The sequence below is a fragment of the Sinohyriopsis cumingii genome, chromosome 2, assembly GCF_028554795.1.
Source record: "Sinohyriopsis cumingii isolate HCF-2022 chromosome 2, ASM2855479v2, whole genome shotgun sequence".
Taxonomy (NCBI): domain Eukaryota; kingdom Metazoa; phylum Mollusca; class Bivalvia; order Unionida; family Unionidae; genus Sinohyriopsis; species Sinohyriopsis cumingii.
In genome coordinates, this window is record NC_142962.1 from 145,544,342 (window position 1) to 145,568,035 (window position 23,694).

Below are 23,694 nucleotides of genomic sequence, written 5' to 3' on the forward strand. Positions count from 1 at the left end.
AACATGTCCTGCACTAGCAAAAAGGTATTTCCATCGATTTTATATGTATAAGTTTATTAGTGACCTCTAAGCATATATCACATGAAACGAACGGATACATTTTTAAGCTGTGATATTTCAAATATAGTCTCGAAAACAATTATTATAATCTAAACCAGGACGGCACCTGAATACGACTGTACCTAAACATGAAACATGAATAAAACGGTATCTAAATATGACACCTGAATAAGACGGTATTACAACGTTTATCTTAGTTTTAAGTTTGAGGACTACCAACATTTAAGTAACACAACAAAACAGTTGCAACATGAAGTGAATAATAAGAAGAATGTACTCTGTACTTAAACACGTTATTCTTTTCATTAAAATCAGCATAACTGTCCCGGATGGAATTCAAGTTAGTATTCAGATCATTAGGTACAGCTAGGGGCCACTAAGCATCTCAGAATGATAAGATGTATGATCTCTTTATCATTGTTGATTTAGTATTAATTGAGCAGCAGTACACTCTGTTGTAATCCCAACCTGTGACAAAAAATGTATTGGACAGGAACGTTATCCAGCAGTACACTCTGTTGGAATCCCAACCTGTGACAAAAAATGTATTAGGAACGTTATCCAGCAGTACACTCTGTTGGAATCCCAACCTGTGACAAAAAAATGTATTGGACAGGAACGTTATCCAGCAGTACACTCTGTTGGAATCCCAGCCTGTGACAAAAAATGTATTGGACAGGAACGTTATCCAGCAGTACACTCTGTTGGAATCCCAACCTGTGACAAAAATGTATTGGACAGGAACGTTATCCAGCAGTACACTCTGTTGGAATCCCAACATGTGACAAAAAATGTATTGGACAGGAACGTTATCCAGCAGTACACTCTGTTGGAATCCCAACCTGTGACGAAAAATATATTGGACAGGAACGTTATCCATCAGGCTAGTAGGTTGAACGGGGTCTATTAAAGTGTTGATCTAGAAAACATATCGCCTCTTGCGATTTTGTTTATTTTTCAAATTCACTCTCTCTCTCTCCTATTCACACACACACACACACACACACACACACACACACACACACACACACACACACTCCAGTCATCTGTCAACCGGAGAATCAATACATCATATGGGACAGGCAGGAGGGGAATACTGACTACAACGAACCTCAATTTGCCGGGTTAGTTGTTCTGTCAAGAATGTTGGATGCTTGGATTTTTTAGTGAGATACGAGCCATTTGAGTCCTCATTGCCTTTAACAAATTTTTTCGTCGGTTTTTTCTGAAATGGATAAATTAAAGAAAAGATAAAATAATTAATATTTGACTGCGTTAAAAACGTGCGAAACACGTGATTGATCTTCGAAATTTATTTTTTATGCAAATAGGCTATGTTTGTTCTTAGTATATCGTTTTTCTTTGTTACTGGAAATAAATCTGTTTTTATATATTATGTCTTCGCTTTCAATTTGGTCATATAACATAATACACTTACATGGTTCATTTTTTCCAAAACGAAATTTGTTTTTGGTTTTGCATATAGGGGAAACTTTCGTTTCCATTAAGAACATTACTACAATTTGCTTCTATTCCACTACTAACGTGTTCATTGGATCATTCTAAATTAAAACCAGAATTATTTCAGCAAATGATAACAAAAATAAAAAATGAAGGGATGAAACATCATGAACAAACATTTGTTTTCTAAGATCCCAATCGACCAGCCAAAGCTCACATAAAGGTGAGTAATGTACGATGAAATTAAAATGGCTAATGCCGTTTCCTGATAATACTAACAATGCTAAATTGACAAGGAATCTGTTGTCCCTGGGCTATTCCGACATTCTCCAGTTCAAATCCATTATCCTGTCTACTGAGACTGCAAACGTTAATTAAATACGATTTTTTTTTTCTTCCCTTCTTTGCATGCAAAGCGAACGGTTTTCCACAATATCAGGTTATGGAAGTTATGCAATTAAACAAACGTCTTAATAGACAGGGTGACATAACTGGTCAGAATGAATTGTTTCTTGTCCTAAAATATATAGCTTCTAAAAAATAAAAATAAACTTAATCATATGGTTATGTTAACTGATGTCACAATCTAGAGCACATACACGCTTGGAGCGCATACCGTAACGTAGTTTTCAATCATAGTCCTGTTACAAAACAAAGAGTCCCAAGAAGCATCGGTATTCTTCTGACTAGCACCTGTTTGATTTTTCAATGTGTTGGTACATTTTAGGCAGCCAGATATACATCGGCGTTTTCTTCTGGCCATCACAGGCTCCATTTCTCAATGTGTTGCCACTTTCTGAATATAAGAGATGCATCGGCATTTATCTGGCCACAGATACATCGGTATTCTTATGGCCATCACAGGTTTGATTTCTCAATGAATTGTCACTTTTGGGGACTAGATATGACCAGGAAAAGTAGCCGCTAGGGTTCGTTAAATTTCTATTTACCACAATGTGACTACAAACATTGTCGCTCGTGCAAGAATTATAAATTGAAAACAGTTAGACATGCATGATGTTTTTCTGAATGTAAATAATGTAAATAATAAATAAAAAATGCCGATCATATCAAACTTTTTTAATATATTTTTATACGTCACATGTCCAGTCAGCTGGTCAATATTTCTTCGATGCCATGCAGATATACGAATTTTTGACATGGAGGTGTCGGATAGATTACCTTCAGAAAATACTAATGAATTAATGTAATACAATGTAAAAGAGTCGTCAGCACTAAGATTTTCGTCAGTAATTTTATACGTCGACTGATCTCTTCTGATAAATCAGTCACAATCTTTATCGGAATTTAGCGTGAACTTCATAGGAAATCGTCTGTAACAATGGAGAACAATTAAAATCAAATACTCCCCCCCCCTTAGAATTAACAGAATCAGTAACCATAAAACAAGAAAACATTTCTTATAAATTATTCAAGGAATTAAAATTATACCTAGGGGTTCTCAAAACGAGTGTGAGCGAATACGACCGTGTGTGTTTTGCAATGAAATAATCGCTTTATTAACTTATGCAACCATTGTAAATAACATTAAACTGAATGCTTATACGGTATATTGTCCTTTCAATATACAAACATATATACATATGTATGTATTATATATATATATATATATATATATATATATATATATATATATATATATATATATATATATATATATATATATATATATATATATATATATATGTTTGTACATTGAAAGGACAATATAGCATATAAAAAGTCTTTTGAATGCTACTTGCAATGGTTGTACAAGTATAATGAAGTTATTATTTCATTGTAAAACAAACATGGTTACATTCGTTCCACACAGGAATTATACAATTAGTTCTTTTTTTACATTTCCCCATGCAATATGTTAAAAAAACGATTTGTATTGACAGAAAAAAAATATTAATATTTATTTCCAGTTGAAAGAAAGCAGGTGGCGTGGGGTTGGGGTAGAGATTAGAACAGATGCTCTATTGTCAAAATAAGACAATTAGCAGATGCACGATGTAAGTCCTAAAACAAGGCACGCATTAATTAATGAAAGTATGCCATTAGGCTAATTCAGCAGGTCATGAAGATTTCAGTCAAGCCTATTTCATCAGTATAGCTTTTCTCTTATCTTTATCTTCATCGTTTACTGAGTCCAAACTAATCCTATTCTAATAATGCCAGTTTGAATTGAAGACATGTTGGACACTGTATTGGAAGCTTCATTAAAAATATCGATGATATGCATTATCAAATATTTATCGTAGAGGTGATCTACTTATGACATGAGCGGTAAATGACTGTGGTATGAACCTGAACAGTAACGGGCCAGTAAACAACGACTCGACAGTCTGTTATCGCTCAATCCACAACAGCTCAATTGCTGCCGTGTTTGTGTCTTAAATCGCTACAGATCTTGTTTAATTTAAAACAGAAAATTATAGACAGAGGTGCTTTGACAATCAGACTGTATTGGAGGTCATTCATTATTACTGGAGGGTATTTAGTAATGTGAAAATGTTTTCTTGTACACTGGTGGGATATATTCCTTCCGTGCTACACTTGCACTTGCACTTGGTTATTTATTTTCCTGAAGATTTGTTTTTGAGTATATATATATATATATATATATATATATATATATATATATATATATATATATATATATATATATAGTTTCAAAGGTGATATAGGGAAACATGTATCAATAAATATGGGTTGGATCGTTAACTATTTGCTTCCAAAATAATTGTGCATTATTTATTATTAGAAGGGTCAGTTCCTCTTTTTGCGGTTTATATCACACCTATCTCGCCCCACCCCCACCCCCATCTACAGAGTGATCTACGAAACACGACATCAGCAACAACGAGATGTAGCAACACTAACTGTTTCACAGATATGTGGAATATGTAGCAAACAGCAAAATAGGCCATTAAATATACCTGCTAATAAACAAGCACCGAGTATTAGAATGGATTTGATTGGCGGTATTCTCGTAAAAACACAAGATCATTATCAATCGTTAATTTACATATAGTCTAAAACTGTTATGTGTATGAGTTGAGAATAAATATTCTCTCTCTCTCTCTCTCTCTGCGCACAGATCTGTAATTTAACCAAGTAAGGTGCGATCAATTCATTTAGAAAGACTGTGGGAATATAGGGTCTCGTCGACACAGTTAAAATAATTTACTACTTAATACATTTTTGTGTTTTTTAATGTTTTACAGTACCTCAGAACAAAAGTGGCTATGTAGTGCCAAGAAAAGTTATGTTCATAAAATACATATTACATTGCACAAAAATTTATCCGAGAAATACTTCCAAATAAGTATATAATTACGTGCAAAATAAAATATAACACATACAGATGTAAAAATCATGTAAAATGTACATAACACGTAAAGATGTAAAATCCTGGAAAATGTATATAACATAATATATAAAGGTATCACATGTAAAATACATGAATCATAATTAATATTTTTGTATAATCCACGTTTTCTCGGGTGGTACGTCCTCCTGTAGTTTCTTTAAGCAGTTCACGTCAAATATTGCCTGTCTCACATGGTGGAAATCGCCAAACTAAACAAAAATATCTCAGGGTAATAAATATAGCGACCACGGACAACGTTTGTAGACTTGGCAAAGAAAATACCTTAGGTTTGCTTAACAAAAAGGCCAGAACCTTCACATAATGTTCTCGTGTTTGCATACTAATACGCACGGCAGAGCCTTTGCATAACAAATGGAATAATAGAATCCCTCATATGCATTGGTGCAGGGTAGGAAAATTCTATCCAAGTTTCAGGATTGTGCGTTAAACACGAGGCTTTGCCGAGTATCTGACGCTATATGTTAATTACAAGAGGGTGCAATTTTTCCATCCTACAGAAGCAAATTAAAATATTCTTTTCTTCATAATTCTGAGTGTGAAATAAGCGTGGGAGTCAAAATTGTATATTGTGAATATTGATGTAACATGCAAACAGCATTATACACAGTGAAAATTGCATTGCCTAAACTACAACGTCAGGTCATAAGTTAACAAAAAACAATTTAGCGTAGACGTTAACTGACATTTAAGTATAATTTAACTTGAACAGAGGTTTGAGACGGTTATGTTAATGACACATCGTTCAAATTGTGTACTGCACATAGCTTTGCACAACGATGCAAATATTAATTGGTCAAACATAAGTTCCCATCTTATCCATACGATTATTAGAGGTAGGCAAAAATATAATGAAAGAATCCTCTATTTAACTGATCTGAGATTGATTTACACTTGATAAATGATAACGAGACTGTTCGTTTGTCAAAGAGAATAAATAATAACAGTTATATCCACAACCTTTTCCAACTTAAAATTGCGCCAAAGAAGCCACAGAAACGTAATCAGTTGAACGGTCTAGTTTGTTGGGTACCGAACATCAAATGCTGCATTTTTTCAGTACATAGCTGTGTTGCCATTAAAGTTTATCTTGATTACTGTGAAAGCATATTCACCTGGTCATTGTAATCGGAAAGAATTTGTACCCTTTTGTTTTGTTGTTTTCGGGTTCAAAAAGCCGGCCAGTAAGGTGAAGGATGAACCCTGGAAACCCCGGTAAGAACCACTCACCCAAGGCAATCTATCGGCAAGCTTTCTCACATACCCACATTGGCCGATCCCGAGATTCGAGGCCTGTTGCTAACTTGTGTGCAGTGGAAGGTCCAAATAAACCACGAGTCAGGATAAATGGAATGTGTGAGGTAGGGTTAGTGTTATAAGCTATTTTTTATTAAAAAAAAAAACACAATCATGCACACGTTAGAATGTGAGAAAGATCAATCATACAATATTGGGTACTTCAATTTTTACCTTTCCCGCGATCCACATCAAAGTACATCAGATAATCTATTCATTTGATAAACAGGATGAAAAAGCTGTAGATGTTAGTAAATTGTTATTAAGCAAGTGTGATTCTGCTGCAGTTCATTCAGCGTAATCTTAGGCACCCAGTTAAACGTGACATTCTTCCAAATCACTTATTTTAATGTTTGACACAGCTGTACGTACTCCTTCCAAATATATTAATCTAATATTTATGATAGCAGGCATCGTTCTAGGGAAATACTATTTACCTTTCTGAATAGACTTCGGAATAGAACAAACTGTCTTTATAAAAATTAACAGATGTCAAGAATCTGTTGGTAACTGGCCATATATATAATGGCCACTTCAGGAAAAGAAGGCAATGATATCATAGGTTTAAATCCGGGTCTCCACCAAGTGTGTGATCTGATCAGTCTAGAAGCTACGTTTATTCTTTAGAACATAAACAAGGGTGCTTCAATATAGCGTGATAGGAGCATGTCCAGAAAAAATACAGATGATCGGATGGTGTTTGGTGTTTTAATATAACGTATATCGCTGATAAAGAGATAAAAATGTTTGGAAAAGGAAATGCGTATCACGTAAAGTTGATGTTGCTGATCTAGGGTTTAACGCCATGTTTGGAAAAGGAAATGCGTATCACGTAAAGTTGATGACTTGCACGAAGTTGTCATCTGCAACAGACATTGTGAAACTAGGATAATATAAAGTTCGCGACAATCATTCCGAAGAAAATTGGCAATTAAAGTGTGTGGCCAGATGCCAGTTTATACGTATGTTAGTATGCACAGGACATACTAAAAGTATGATTTCCATCTTCAGCATGATGTTTGTCACATAGCACAGATTTTATTACCTGAATAGTGTTTAGTGGTTTTATAGTTGTCATTTGTTTGACGTACAGTGAAGAAAAATCAGTAATTCTAACCTGTCACTTGTATGGCGGGTGTGAGAAAGTCTTAAATCGTGGACTTGTTCAGGTTCGTTGGTTGGAATCTTTCTTTCTTTCTTTTGATTCAAAAACTAATCTCACTCGTTTTAATTAGATTAGATTGTTTAAAACTGAAACGCATTTGAAGAGAAAATTTGATGGCAGTTATATTAAAACATACACAATTTTTTTAAAAAGTGTTTAGTTTAATCTAGAACAATGCGTGTTTTATAACTATAAACAGGAATGGAATAGTCCTGCTGCTTGAAATTCCCTTTCTCAGGGGAAACATTTGTCGTATACATCAGAATGACTCGAGGCAATACAAATTCATAGGGCGATATAATTTTTTTTTTTTTTGTTGTTGTTCTATTTAAAATATGTTCAAATCGATCCTAACAACGTATGGGATAAAATATATTCCATTTATTTGGTCAATATCGTTCTGTGCTGAACGGTTTTAAACCACAAAATTAGCCGTAAAACTGTAGGCTAATAATTTGACATACCCTTGCTAGACATGTTTTGGACATCAAAACTACAGAGGATCATTTAAGTTTCAAGTTACAAACTATTGCTGCACGTTTGAGACTGTTTCAATATTTGTTTAATCTTGAGCTACCGTTATGACGATAAACTTATCCGCGCAACATTTTGACTTTCAACACACCATGTAGGGCAGGTAAAGGTCAAGCGTTGGATGGGTGGGGGAGGGCTCAAAAGTTTCACAACGGTACTGACTATCCTCGAAATGGCACCACAGTAAAAAAAATCTATGTGTCTATTTACTGAAAGTATGCATAATACCGAATAAAAGTGCCCAAGAATAAAACGTTGGTCAAAATTGAAGCAACAAGTGTGTGTATGTTTGCGTGTGCTTGCGTTTTTCTTGGCTTTTTATTTTAGTTGGGGGTCCAGAAACCATGGAACCCACGCCGGTAGTGAGGGGGCATGATATACGGACAATGGGAATTGGTATTACAAGCCCTTCCCCCATTGATTTACGGTCAAGATTTATACGGACAAGGAATGTACAGACAAAAGGTTGGAACTATATACGGACAAGGGAAATTTAACATAGGGAATGTATTGGGACTGTACATGGACTATAGGAATTGAATATGGGTGATGTCAAGTACTGAACACTGGCAACAAGGGACAAATAGAGACATCAACATAGTGACGTGGTTAGAAACAGGGTTAGAGACATATACAGAGACAGAGACTTACATGATTTATGGACATAAATCTATCACACACAAAAATCGACAAAAAGTTTTTTCTTCTATTTTCTCTCCTCTATTATTCTCCTCCACCAACTTCTCATCTTCTCCATAACATTTTTCGTCTTCTTCCTTTTCTCCCCCTCCTTTTCCCTTTCCTCCTCTTGTTTCTTCTTTTCATTTTCTTCTTATTTTTCAAACTTATCATTCCATCTTCTTCTCATTTGTTCCTTTTCCTCTTTGTCCTCTTTCTCCTCCTTTTCCTCTTTTATAAGCTCTTTGAGTCACCCCGGTTCCGTGCGTACACGCTATTCGAGGCACCTGATTTATAGACGAGTGGAAATAGGCCCACACACTTGTCTTTTATTGTCCGAGTAGGCAGGGAGGAGAGGGACCCAGAAGGATACACCAAAGTCAGCCGGAACGTACCTGAAACGCCATATATTATTATCAAATTTAACCCAGTTGTCTATGTAGTTGATGATTCCTACTACCAATTTTGTGTAGGCCACAATCGTTATTAGAGCCATGTTTATGAGGAATAAATTTTCCTATGTTAATTAAAAATTTCAAAAGTACATAGTGTACATATTTATTATATACAAAACAAAACATGGTAGGCCTAAGAGACCAGTAGACTTTTGTATGATCGAATTAGGACAATTGGTTAATTATTTGGAACGGTAATAAATGATCGTATTTGTTCAATGAAGTGATATCGAAACGGTATTTCCAGCCAAAAGGAAATCCTTTATCAGAGGCAATGATTGTAATAGCCCTAAAAAGGACTCAGGTTAATCCTTGTCAGGAAACAGTAATCCCTTCAGGTGTTTGGGCGGCATAAACTTCCATCTGATTTCTGTCTCGATTATATCCGAGCAGATTATATCTCCGAGAGTCAGGCGTTCATATTCAGGCGTTGATTGAAAGTTTGGTATTTCCATGCTGTGTACTTTGATCAGCTCGTTGGATATTAATAAAAATAATGGAACTGAGTCAGGTGGAATTCATCCTCTAATTTGTTGAGTCTTACAGCACGCAAAAATTGGGTCTCACGTGGGAGAGCAAATTTCCCTTGTACATTTGCCCGTCTTAAATCTTCTATATAATTTAATGCGGAAATTTGGTCGGACATCATATATACAATTCCTATTTTCTCGACTTGGTCAAATATAGAGTTGTCCTCAACTGTGTTTTGGTTGGCTGTAGGTCTTGTTTTCCGTTGTTGTTGTTGTTGTTGTTGCCTTAAATGTGTATGTTCTGGAATATCTGGAATTTCAGGATGAATGGGCAAAGGATCAGTGTTTTTCTTTCCCTGTTGCCGTCTCTTGGTATTTGTTGACGTGGTTCCAGTGGCTCCAGTGGTTGTTTTTGATGTTACAGGTTTGATTTTTAGTCGGTGTAATCGCCTTCTTTGGTGTCACGGTTGCGACTCAAGTTGTTGTTGTTGTGGTGGTTATTTATGTTGGTAGTATTGGTGCCACTGAAGCGTTGTTCTGCTTCTTGTATAGATTTTTCTGTGCCATAGTAAGGATTTGGCATACTTTTATCGATAGTGTTGGTGTAGGTATGGTTTTAGCTAATGATGGTCTGCTGGAACTACTGATTACATTGTCCTTTATTTCTTGATTCTTGTTTGTAATGGTTTCTTTTGTCGTCTCCATAACTTTTCCTTGGATCCGAGTAACCTCCATTGACCTCTACCCCTTTAGTCCCCTCTGGTGTTTTGGTTTTAACCTCCTCGTCCCTTTGGAGTGCCTCTTAGTGAGTATTTTTCGCTGGGGCAACTAATGGTGTTATTTTTACGGGCAAGTTAAGGTGGGCCTCCATATTTTTTCCCCATTGGAATATGGACTCTCTCTTGGTGTATATCCAGTAGGGGTTCTGATGTTGTCGACGTGAATAACAGGTTGGATATGCGGCTCTCTTGCCCCTTCCCTTGGTCGGTTGCTAATTGATCTTTTATACGGGTCTTGGCTTCCTGGCTTTTAGAGTTCTCCAGGCAATATATTTGACAGCACTGATGTAATGGCCTGCCTTTTTAAATCCATCAGCGTTTCTCCTAGTCCTATGATTAATAACCTTTGTCTCATAGGATCAAACTCCTCTTCCACTTCACCATCTCCGGATCTTTTTCCTCCTCCTTGTCGCCTTCTATCTCCTCAATATCACGCTCTTCCCGATCTTCTTCTTTAGAGGAAGATGAGATTTCCAAATCTGATTCAACCGTTGTTTCAGCTGTTGTTATGGTTCTGATGGTAACCCTACTAATATCCGTTTGAACCTCAAGTGTGTCAAGGTTGGTATTCTGCCTTTTAGGTGGTGTTTTCCTTTTTGGAGTTTGGAATACTATACTCGCACATTTCTCCAGTGATTGTTATTGCTGTTGTTGTGGTGGTTCTGGTAATGGTTTTTCCAGAAGATGGTCTGTTTTTCCTGGACAGTCAAGACCTTTGACCTTGCGCCTAAATGTTCTTCTACTCCTTTAGTTGGGGAGTTTACTCTATGTAGCTCGGTCGGCTGCTGAATTTTATTTTCTTGTTGAGTCGTTGCCGGTTTGCTGCTCACTAACTGGGTCTGCGTGTGTTGCTCCCGCTGTTCTTACTGCTTTTTTCCACCTTTACAATTCCTGGGCCTTTTTCTTACTTCAACTTGTTTTTCCCATACTAAGAGCAATGTTGTCCTGCTTTCCTGTGCTCTTAAGCTCAAACCGGAGGCTACTTAGAGACCAATGCCTCTTAGTGCGCTCAACGCTTGGGCGGGAATCATCTCCTTCGCTAGCTCCATTGCTTGTTGCTCTGTTCGCTGCCAACTAAAATGGTAGCCAGACTTGATTGATTGATTTTTACGATTATAGAGGCGTGCGCACAGTTGTACATGTGCCTCTTGTTTATTTCTGCACAGCAGAATGCTAATTTTTTCTGGGGGATGGAATTTGAGTCACATCATCCAGGCATTTATGTGCTTAAAGAGCACTGTTAATTTAGCCTCAGGTCGTGGGCCAGTAAGACCCTAACGACCTGAATGGAGGGTTTTCTCGAGTGGGAATGGACCCAACACGCACTCACGTTAAAAGATGTTATTTTAGTCTGTTATCCACTGAGCCAGGTGTCCACCAAAGCAGTATGTGACGCCCGTAGTGATTGGTCGCCACTATGACGTTATATCGGGACACATGGATTTGGACGGGTGGAAATGGTTCATCATCCCTGTCACGGTATAGGATGTCCGGGAGAGGCAAGGGAGGAGAGGTACCCGGCAACATGCGTCCTGAAACACCAGCCAGTACTTAACCAAATCTAGTCCAGTTATTTTAATGGACAATAAATGTACCAATTGTGTGTAAGCCACCTGATTTTATCAAATCAACTAAGTCAAACATGTTTTGAAAATGATTCATTTATGAAGTTAGAATTTAGTGTACAAAGTGTGCATACGATAAACTAATTAAAAACCAATCAGTAATGTATGAATGACTTATGAATAGTTTGTATCACGCATAATAAAAATTGATGAATACAAATTTTGATGGTAATAACAAAATAACATCAGATTTGGATATTAAAAATAAAGATGTTATATAAACGGGTTTCAAGTCAAACGAAAACCGCATACTTTCAGGCAATATGGCAGCAAGTCTTGCTTCTTCTATTTCTGCTTTTCGAAGGCATCCTCTGGAATGGTAGGCTGCTCTGGAGTACAACGGCTACTCATGTATGTTTCTCTGGTGACAACTCGACACTGGCTCGGGATAGCCTCGTGCCTCGTGCCTTTCCATTAAACTCCTATGGTGCAACTTTGTTTCGTCAGGAAGCCTAGATCTTTATCGCTGGCTTACTACCACTGGTTTCTGGTGGGGTCTCACACTGGCTACCTCTCTTTTGGCTGCCTCGTATTCTGGCCCTCCTCCATTTTTCCGTTGCGGGTGTCCAGTGATTTCTTTATATCAGCACTTTATAATTTCCATAATGGATTGCTCGACGGAAACAGGAGGCTATCACGTTGTGGCCGCATTATTTTGTATTTTCCCGCCTGCACTCATTCATGGGCCTCTGATACTCTGGTAATGCCTTCTCTGTGTCTATCGCCTGTATATGATCATGATAGCAGCCAGACTGCGACGACGAACAAGAACTAAAGTCGACTACGACGACGAACAAGAACTAAAGTCGCTTACGCAACAGGTGCTTTTGCGACTGGTTAGATTCTGAGGGTCAGGATTATTAATTGGTCGGGGTTATAAGAATAGTGCCACTATAACCCCGTGTTTGTGTGAATGTCACATTTTTTAATTAAGCTGTCAGGCAGACGCAACTGGAAAGGTACCCAGGAAAAGGCTCAAACGTAACCAATCGGACAACATTTCCATTTCACCTATCAGAAATAAGCATTTTATTTTCCCCACAATAATCACAAAGTTCAGATGAAATAACACTGAAGCGCCAAATCCTCCCCTTTGTTTGCTCCTTTTACTTCGGACGATGGGGTCTTTTCTTAGGTATACGTCTATGCTTGGCTACGCGTTTCTTCAGATGCGGGGTCGAACGACGAGACTGTCCTTTTCTTTTTCCATTATCCTTTTCGGACAGTAGAACAACAATGGTGGTAGTATACACTTCTTTTAGGTGACATAATTTGGCGTTCAGGCGCACAAAAACACTGATACCTATCGTTTGTCCTAGGTCTTTTTATAGTGGTATGCGTCGCCACTGATTGTCGGTCCTTCGTATCATTTTCATGACAGGCATCGCTCGACGTTGAGGGGTTCACAGCAGATTAAATCGGGTCAGTTTTTGCTTTGACAAATCCAGTAAACTCTGTAATATATCCTATCTGTCTTGGACTTTGATTTTGGGAAGGGTACCTTGTTAGCAGCTGCCGCAGCAGCTAAAGAGGTGAAGGGTGTCACCGCTGCACAAGAAGTTCATGTAGACACGGGTTTTCATTTTTTCATCCAATTAGGAAAGACGCGTGTCAAACTGGGTTTGGTTGGCATCACAAGCAACGTAGAAGTGGAAGAACCTGAGGCTACTGAAGACTCGGTGACCGTCGCTGCAGGTTGTGGCTTGTTGGTGTAAGGTTGCGTTCTGGCCTAAGTGCCTCTCTTGCGGGTAAAAGCTGCTTTCTGGGGACCTTTCTCGAGACTTTTCTATTTTTCGGAAGTAGCAGGATTTGACCCAGCCTGGATTAAATAACACATCACAATGTGATGAAAGGTGGAAGTTTATGAAATGAATTAATATACATGCGTATATTCTTTACAAGCTCTACAGTGTGATTACAACCTCTACAGTGTGATTACAACCTCTACAGTGTGATTCTTTCAAGCTTTAAACATACGACTCATTCAATTACTTCACACAAACATTTGTTATATGTGAATTGAATGACTTTTCGTCTTTCTGAAACCTTATTACATAAACAACCCAATTCATATAATCATTCAAAAATTAGGAAACAAAAATGTGATTCATATATTTAATAATGAAGGTAAGATTCATATAATCTCATGTAATGAAGGTAAGATTCATATCATCTCATATAATGAAGGTAAGATTCATATAATCTCATGTAATGGAGGTAAGATTCATATAATCTCATGTAATGAAGGTAAGATTCATAAAATGAAGGTAAGATTCATAAAATCTCATGTAATGAAGGTAAGATTCATATAATCTCATGTAATGAAGGTAAGATTCATATAATATCATGCTAATAGGTGTAACTCAATTGTATTCCAATGCAATCAATTGGAACAAACATGATCGACTGTATCAAACATATGATTCGTGACTCGCATAATCATTTGTACAGCACATACGATTCATAACAACGTATGACTCATTTAAATACTTGTAAACCCTGTAAACGATAAATTTCGACCTGGTTCACACATCCATTGTCAAACCTCAGTTCTCTTGAATTCTTAGGTTGGCCCACACTTATATTGGCCACATACCAACTTCATGGATCCACCATGCACATAAGTTTACAGGTCAACACTTCCATCCTTGTATGGCCTTGATGGTCGCACATGCTTCCAGCCCCATACATACAGACAGACAAACAAACAGCCCGACCGACAAACAGATACACCCGAACACAGCTAATCTAAAACCAAACTGGTCGTAATAACAGGTACAGAATTAAAATCTATCAAGAAATTCTGGTAAATGAAACTCTTACATATCAACTGCAACAGTTCAAAAGTTCATAACGTTTCAAATTCACGTAGTGATAAAAACAACGTTTCACGCTACATCGTTAAAACTGAGCATGCTTCAAATATTTGCAGATCAGACGAAGTTTGAGGAAGAGAAGAAGATTCGTGCGATGCCCTCTATGTTAACTGGGTGGAGTTAACGAAAACAGCCCTTTTCAGGGCCACTCTATTGCATCGAAAAGATATCTAATCTCTCTTGCCTAAAAAAATGTTTAGTCGATTTCTTTTTTGTGTGATAAGTTTGAGTCCATAAATCGATGTATATAAATGCCTCTGTCTATGTCTCTAACCCTGACTCCAACCACGTCTCTACGTCTCCGTATATTCCTTGTCCGTATAAATCTTGTCCGTGTATCATCCCAGGGATTCTTGTAATGATGATTTCCATTGTCCGTATATTTCCCACTTCACTACTCACGCCCCATCCAGCCCTGCCATGAAACATTCAAAAACATTGCATAATCTGCATTAAAACTGTGACCGCGCGATAATGTGTTATCATTGGACCGCATAATTCCATCATTCGAGGATAAATTGAAAATCCGTGCACTGTGAGGGAAGTATCTGAGATATTTCGCCGCATCCATTCGACCTGGCATTTCCATTGTAATTGTGTCGAGTCTATTTTCTACAGATCTAATATATGTCCTACTGAATATCAATATTTATGAGCAGCTCCTCTTTGTTATTACCGTAAGTTAGCCACCGCATGATTGAGTAAATTACAGGCTGTCTTTCTTGCGTGAAAGAAATTAAATGACCTAGGCTTTTTCAGAGATTCTCCTGACGAGACAACTAAGGACTCAAACGATGTTCATCCTCAATTTTTCTTATGTTATGAAACTTGGAAAAATGGCAATCGCATGCAAATATAGTTCTGTTTAATTTAAGTTTACCATGAATCCCAGAATGCCAAATTTTATACGGAGATACTAAACCAGGAAAACAGATTGGAGATCCGTGCATGGACACCATAAAATCTTAGCCACGTTTTCAAACGCTATAAATCTATTTCTTTAAAAAGAATGTACATAATGGAAATTGATTTACTATTAATAAAAAGTTGGTTTTGAATTTGTGTTATTTGTGTTTTCTTATTTTAATATAACATGCCTGTAATGCTGCAAAATTTGTGTCGATATTTGCGCAGTACAATTTGTCGTGTTCCGTTTGACACGTAAACATTAAGATTGACTTATGGGCTAGGCTCATAGTAATATGTAACTTGCGATTGTTAACCTCTCTATTTTGGAAGCATAAATGGATTTTTATTAGAACCCACTAGGATAACGGTCCAACAGATATGTTAACATAGGATCAAGTAGAGAAATCAAAAAGTAGAGACAAGCCAGAGACACATTTTGGGAAATATTGGGTCATTTGAAATACGTGTCATAAAATTAAATTTTCCAGAATATTTATTAATAAATTGGATTATTCAGACCTTAATGAAAATCTTAAAATTTTAGCGGTTAGAGAAGGCTAATCCTGATTGGCTAAGCTAATGGAGCGGGTGTTTTCCAGACGAAAATCAATGTTTTAAGTAATTTTCCTTGCGAAATTCGTCAGTCCAAGTTTTTCTGTGGAAAAAGAAACTGGATGCAAGATGAATAAAATGGATTTTTCTTCTGAAAATTATCCAAGGGACGAAGTCTGGAATAATTGAAGGACACGGAAAGAGAGATTCGCCTTCACAGAAAAGGGAGCGAGTGTCGGAAAAGCACGAAGTACTGTCTCAATCACATATAATACGCTCGTTGGTGTAAGTTTGCAATTATTTGTTAAATTTATTCGTTTTAAATTCATACTTCAATTTTACTCGAGTTCAGAAGTTTGGTCTTGAATGTTTTATGATTCACGTATTTTAAGATTGTCATTAAATGATATGTAACATGAATACTAAGAATTAATTTTACTATGTCAATGTAAATGAATCGCTAGTTGGCAAGTAAGGTAGTTAAGACAAGAGATGACGTTCGAGCCCTCGTATGTCAAATATAACAGTTTAATATATTACATAAACAAAAAGAAATTGAACATGGCATTTGAATGATTCAACTGCATCGTGAAATAGAGTTAATATATTTATCCGAAACGGTGTTTTGGAAAGGACCGGAAGCACCAGCTTATGCTGACATGTCGGTAATTTGAGTTCGATCAGTGACTCGATTATATGATGAAATTTATTTGAGCCGTATACCAGAACGGCTAATTGCATTTTGCTTAAGACTTGTAATTGTTCTTCTACGAGACAGTGTATCATTCAAAAGTCACGTTCAATTTCATTTTGTATATGTAATTGATTAAATTGTTATATTCTACATGCGGAGGCTCATGTCGCTATATTCTATATCTTTGTTCAGATCTCTCTTATTGCATCCATTAATTTCGTATTTTATGTTATTAATGATTTGATCCGGGCAATCACTCTGTAGCCGATCATCTCCTAGATAACTATAACCAAAACACCATAACAGCTGGGGCATCACATATTTCACCATCCACCCACATCGCCATTAAATAGTGGATATACAAATATATAGAGATCTTTCTGTGTATGGTTATCAATCAAGGAACACTAAACTATAATAATAGACTGATATAGCTATTTAAGTTCCTTAGGAAAAATCTCATTGGTCATGTATCTAATAAAGTAGGTTAAATTCAAGGAAATCAGGCTGAAAAAGTGTACTTTCGCTGTCAAAGCAGAATTCGATATAGATAAAGGAGTTGCGTAAGTGATGAAGTACATGAATGTAAACCTAGAGTTTCAAAATCAAAACAATAACAAAGACGTGGCTATTCTTCCTTAAAAAAAGACCTCTGTAAACCCATTAGACATGTACTGTAACAGCTTCATTTAAAATGTCCACACTTAAACTTTGTGACAGTTAAACATGTGAGGGAGTGAAACGTTACTTTTGGTAATTTATACTTTTCCCGCTACCTTTGCCTACATATTTTTCTTGAAAATATTTACATCTACAATATTTCTATTTAAAAAAGAGTGCTCGATGAAATCTAAAGGTCCAGTTGTTTTGACGTAAGTTTGATCTCAAAAACAAATATATTGTGTTATTGCGTAATGCCATACTTCATTATCTGTTGAGCGTCAGATCTAAATTTATACAGAAAGAGTAATCTTCTCACTGTTTGAACAGAATTCAATGAATGCCCTGTTGAAATAATAAGAAAATTATCCACATGGAACTTTGTTTATTTTCTTCTATCAATTTCATCCCAGTCTCTTTTCTGTTTGCAACAGGTTAAACTGATAAACGATAAAAGCACAGCAATTAATACAGCAAACACCATTTTTATTATTATAAGTTGTTAATTCAACAAATATATTTTGCAATTTTGCACTGTTCAATTTTCCTGTGCTAAAGAGTTTTGTGCATCTTGACGCAGATCCAGGTTATTGATGTTTATGAGCCAAATTTGCCTGAATTTATCTCAGATTGGTGATGCACTTAATTACTAATGAGATTACATATGAAATTCAAATGAACGTTTCTTGATTATTGCATTATGTGTATGCATCTCGTAATGCACAGTGCTACTGAGATGTGGCATTTGACGAACTCACGGGCAAATGCCCAAGCAGAATAAGATTAATGGATTGAGTGAATTCCCTAAAGCCAGAACTGTGTATTTAGAGTAACAGAACTTCATTTTGAAGAGCTACTTCATCCGTCAGAATAAAATGAAATTTCATTGCAAGGTCGACAGCTCATACATTTATGTGTTTTCGTATAATCCCATTTTCAAAGTTAAAAGTAAAATAAACTCCAAGAACCGTAATGAATGCGGCGCTGAACAACCCGGTTATCTAACTCTTCAGTTCAAAATGTTTTCCTCTTCACTCGAATGATTCCTAGTTCACATTTATATGCGCGCAATACGGAGGTGTGCCCACGTCCACGTCCGTCCATGTGTACATCCCTTGTTGTCTGTGCCGTATCTTAAGATCTGCTGAAACTATATTCTCCACACTTTGCAAGTATGTTCCTCTTCAGATTTAGAAGTCAATTTTTGTGTGAATTATTTATATCTGAAATGTCAGATTCAATGATATTGCTGTAGCGGTTTCCACGATATAACTTGATATCTTGGATATACCAGTAATGACCTCGTGACAGCGATGAACTCTATGGAATTCAAGTTAATTCTCCCCGTAACCCGTTACAGGGAGATGGGTGTATTCGTGATAACTTGAATCCCACTGTTTGTTTGACCAAACATCACATCTCATGTAAATTAAAACAGTATTTTTCTTTTTGCAGAAGTCATCATGGAAAGTAAATAAAATCTAACAAGAGGTATAGAGGAGTGAACAAAAATTGTAATCATATTTCGAGTTCTCCCCTAATTAAGAATACTATTTTTCCTTTAATAATGTGACTGACGTGAGTTATGGAGACATATGGTTGAAACTATTGAAAAATGCTAATGAGATAATAAATAATATTGTCTTACACTATTACAATAATATCAAAAAGTAAATTATAAGCATTTACGGCATAACCTGTTTCCTTTGAGAATGCAAAGGATTCAATGAATTTTGGAAAAAAGACATCGGCCCATGTCACTAATGCCACGATGAGCTAAAGGACAGCAACAGGAGAATCCGTTTAAGCTTGAAAATTTCACTGCTACTTGCATGTACCTCCCCCAAAATTCACTGGTGTGTCGCTTCTGTCTTTGCAAAACATCCATAGGTTTCAGAAGCAAAAGGTCTACAACATAAACACTATCATTCGTTAAAAAAAAAGGCTACAGCCGTATTAGCTGCCTTCAGCGGCACTCCTTTTTATTTTTTAATTGCACATCATAACAAAACAATAATTCTTATTTTTTCAGACAAATGAAATTGATACCATATCTCCAATATTATTGTAATTTAAAACAAAATCCATGATAGCATCACCTATTCTTCCATTCGTAAATAAATCTACAATTTCTGCTGAGTTTTTTGTTAGATAAACTCAGACAATCACAGATGGTTTCAAACTTTAAAACGATCACAACTGGCTTTATGCAGACAATCTCTACGTTCTTCGAAAATGTAAAGTAAGCATTTAAAAAAAATAAAAATAAAGGCTTGGTGTAAACTCTTTTGATGAAAACAAAAACGTAACTGCCATCTTAATGAAGCTCTCTAATGCCTTTGACAGCCTGCCTCATGAATTACCGTTACTGCATAAAGTAAAGTGAGTGAAAGGAAATATGTTGTAGTTCTTATACAACGTTATCTTATGCACACCTCAAGAAAGCTGCTGGAACTACTGAAGCAAAATTAGAATGAAAGCAGGTGGTTTCTTATCTTCTCCTCTTTTTACCATACAAAAATTATTAATATATATGAATGTATGGCGGATGATATTAAGTTTTAATGATATAAAAAAATTTAATAGTCAAAGGGAAGAATTTCTTGGTTAAACATTAACATTTATCCAAGGTATATAAAGCAGGAGGAAGAACAAGGAGGGAGTAGGTGAAAGGCGATGATAAAGAAAGAAAGAAGTAAAAATGATATATTTTCAGCTAAAATGTGTCAAACATTGTATAGACGATATAATTATATTTAGAAAAACATAAACTGGTGGATAATCAGCACGACTTATGTAATAAATTCAATTTGAATGTGAACCTTTAAAAAATTCAAACTTTTCATATTAAAGACAAGTCCAAGTATGGAATAGAGGTTGATTAATATTGTATGTTCGAAAACTTGTATTACGATGGTTTCTTTTTCTCGAGAATGAGAAATGTCATGGTCCATAATAAACAATGGCTGGTTGGGATTAAAGGTAATGTTATATATTTATTTGTAATTTCAAACAAAATGCTGTTTAGATTGCAATAAAAGCTTGAAACAGAACATACCTATAAATAACCGTTTTTCTCTTTTATTTGTTTGTCTTGTCTATGTTTTGTATTTGCCTTTGTAAAAGAGTCATTAAAGAGTCGAAAGCGATCAGGCTAGTTAGATACTAGTTTCTCACAGTTGGGATTAAAAGTAATATACATATACATACATACACATACATAAATATACATACATACATACACACACACATACCTACCTACCTACCTACCTACCTGCCTACCTACCTACCTACCCCCCCACACATACACATTTAACCAGGCTGGCTCCACTGTAAATGTACAATGACGTTTTTAAATAGTTGCTAAATGTAACAATATATAGATGTATTTATAGGTTACTGCATTTGTATGGGAAATATGAACGAGTTTTTCAGATGGTAATACTACTCGACCTTGGGAGTGCAGTATATCCGTCCGAGAAACGAGTTCATATTTTCCCATACAAATGCAGTAACTTTTTTATTATATACTCATTTTTGTTTTATTTCCTAAGGCTTAATAATATAATATATTACAAGAAACAGTGAATTTGATTTATGTTATATTCCAAAATAAATTCAGAACCGTAGATTCTTCAATACACAATAACAGTATTCATGCGCACATAGCTCCGTCCACCGACCTTTTAACTTTATAGCGTACCGTGCGCTCTGTCACTCATTAAAAAAAAATCCCAATTTGCTCTATCTAAAATTGAACTTTGAAGTCATATTATGAATGACTGCGTCATTGAACAAAGTTCCCAGCTGGTCAGAAATGAACGGATTTAGTTTTTCTGTCAATCCAGCTAAATTCTGATTACATCCGGGGTGTTCTCCGCACGATGTACATGTGACTTGAAGGACTTGCGTTGACAACATGCTGCATAACTGTTTCTGTTCTGCCATGGATAGTTTGGAGTCGTAAGCTGGAAAAATATGACAGTTTTAAATTTAATTTCTCAAGAGAAGATGCTGGATTCAACATAGTATTTTAGTGAACAACAAGTTCTTTTCGTTTTGGAGTGCAGTCATTGACAGATTACCAAATAGGCAGGGTAGGCACCGGCCTAGGGGCCCCGCGACAACGGATCAAAACAATATTGGTAAAACGTATTAGGAGACAATTTGCGAAGGGACCCCCATGATTGCGACTGCCTAAGGGCCTCCACAGGGTTTAATCCGGCGCTGAGTGCAGTACAGTCTTGTTTAGAATGTGATTTCGGTCTCAAAAATGTAGTTTGGATTATAGGCCTACCTATTACAGCACATTGGCGCGATGTGGATCAGTATTTGGAAACCACGTAATTCTTATTAGCAGAAAAAAGCCCACAAAGTACATTTTGAGGAGATTAAAGATGCAAAAAGGCAAGTAGATTTGTCTTCATTATTATTATTAGCAGTTATAGATGACATATGTTTATGCCCAGTCACTTGCATGATCTTTGCTGGAGGGACCCCAGCTTTCGACAGGGTTGTCACAGTAGTCTTTCTTACTTGAATGGTTGGTAGTTCTCCCCAGGATTTCTGCCCTTTCTGCGGCTCGTTTCATCAGAGTTCCCAGTTGATTAACTCCCAACGGTTTCGGATAATACCTACAATTTTTAATATTTTGTATTTTAAATTTTTTCCCAATTCACACGTTTATAAAAATATGTTTTCTTATATTTTGCAATGTTGATTGATGCATTTCATTGTGAAAACTGTTTGGTATGTGAAGAGTACACAATTTATTACATATTTTTCCCATATTTTGTTTACTTTATATAATTTTATTTTCATTTATTCTTTATAATGTCTGAGAGAGAAAAAAATTACGACTATTTTTTCTTTATTTATATTTTTATTTGAAATAAGGATATTAATTGAAACTTTGGAAATATAATTACCATATCTGGGAAGTTTCTGTCAGTTTCTGCATTGGAATTGGTGTCAAATAAAAGTTGCTGTCGTCATCCTTCGTTTCCAAGGGGCTTCGTTTCAAATATTGCAGGTAAAGATGAACAGGGTCTCGCTCCGGTGTTGTTCCGGTGGAACAATGCGAGGTATTGTTGATCTGATGTCATCTTTCCCAGTACCGTCAAACGTTTTGCTATCCCTCGCAGCATATTGAAGATATTTGGTATCGGTGGAATCTGTGAAAACTAATATATCTCCAAACTTTAATTTTTTGTGCTTGTCTCGGCCTCTAAATCACAACATTTTACCCAAAACTTCGAACAGGGAAATTGCAAAGCAGCTGGCGTGTGACAGCCCATTTCACCGGCTGAAAATAAAGCTTCTTCGTCATTGTGGCTTATCGGCTTTGATGCTCTTGCTTTACTTACAATACCAGCCTTCTTCAGTTGCATTTTTTAAAATAGAATTTATTGATTTCATTGATTTCTTAAATGGACGGTCTCTAGGATACCCTTTAGCCTTAAGATAGCATTCTGTGCTGTTTCTTATAGAATCTAAAGAGCATGTCTCATACTCAGAACCGTTTGCTTTGCGAATCGCTATAAACGTCTCGGCTAAATACGTGTTTAAATGATCCGGAATAATATTTTCAATGCAGTGTGTCTCACGTTTATTATCATACAGCCATCGCTGCACATTTCTGATATCACGTTCAGTCGCCTTATTCGTTGAAAGTTTCTTTTGTGATTCTATTAATTCATCCACATTGTCAACTTTGGCATCTCTACTTTCAAATGGTTCAAACAGTTGGTTTACCTATCCAAAAGTAAAATAAATCAAAAGTGCTGGCGTCTGCGTCCATTGATTGTTTACAATAGAAAGTAGTTCCTTTATGCACGTGAATGCAATATGAATTGCACGCGAGTTCAATATCGTAAAATATTGCATGATTCTGACAATGTAAAGTTAACAGAGATAAAAATGAACATATAATGACCTAACTTACAATACACTGTCCATACTAAGTTTATTATTATTTCTTTTTTATATTTAATATGATTTGTCAAGTCTTTCGTTGCATTAGTTTGTGTATTTTATGTATGTAAATTATCCATGGATAATGTATACGAGTCTTAGCATACGAT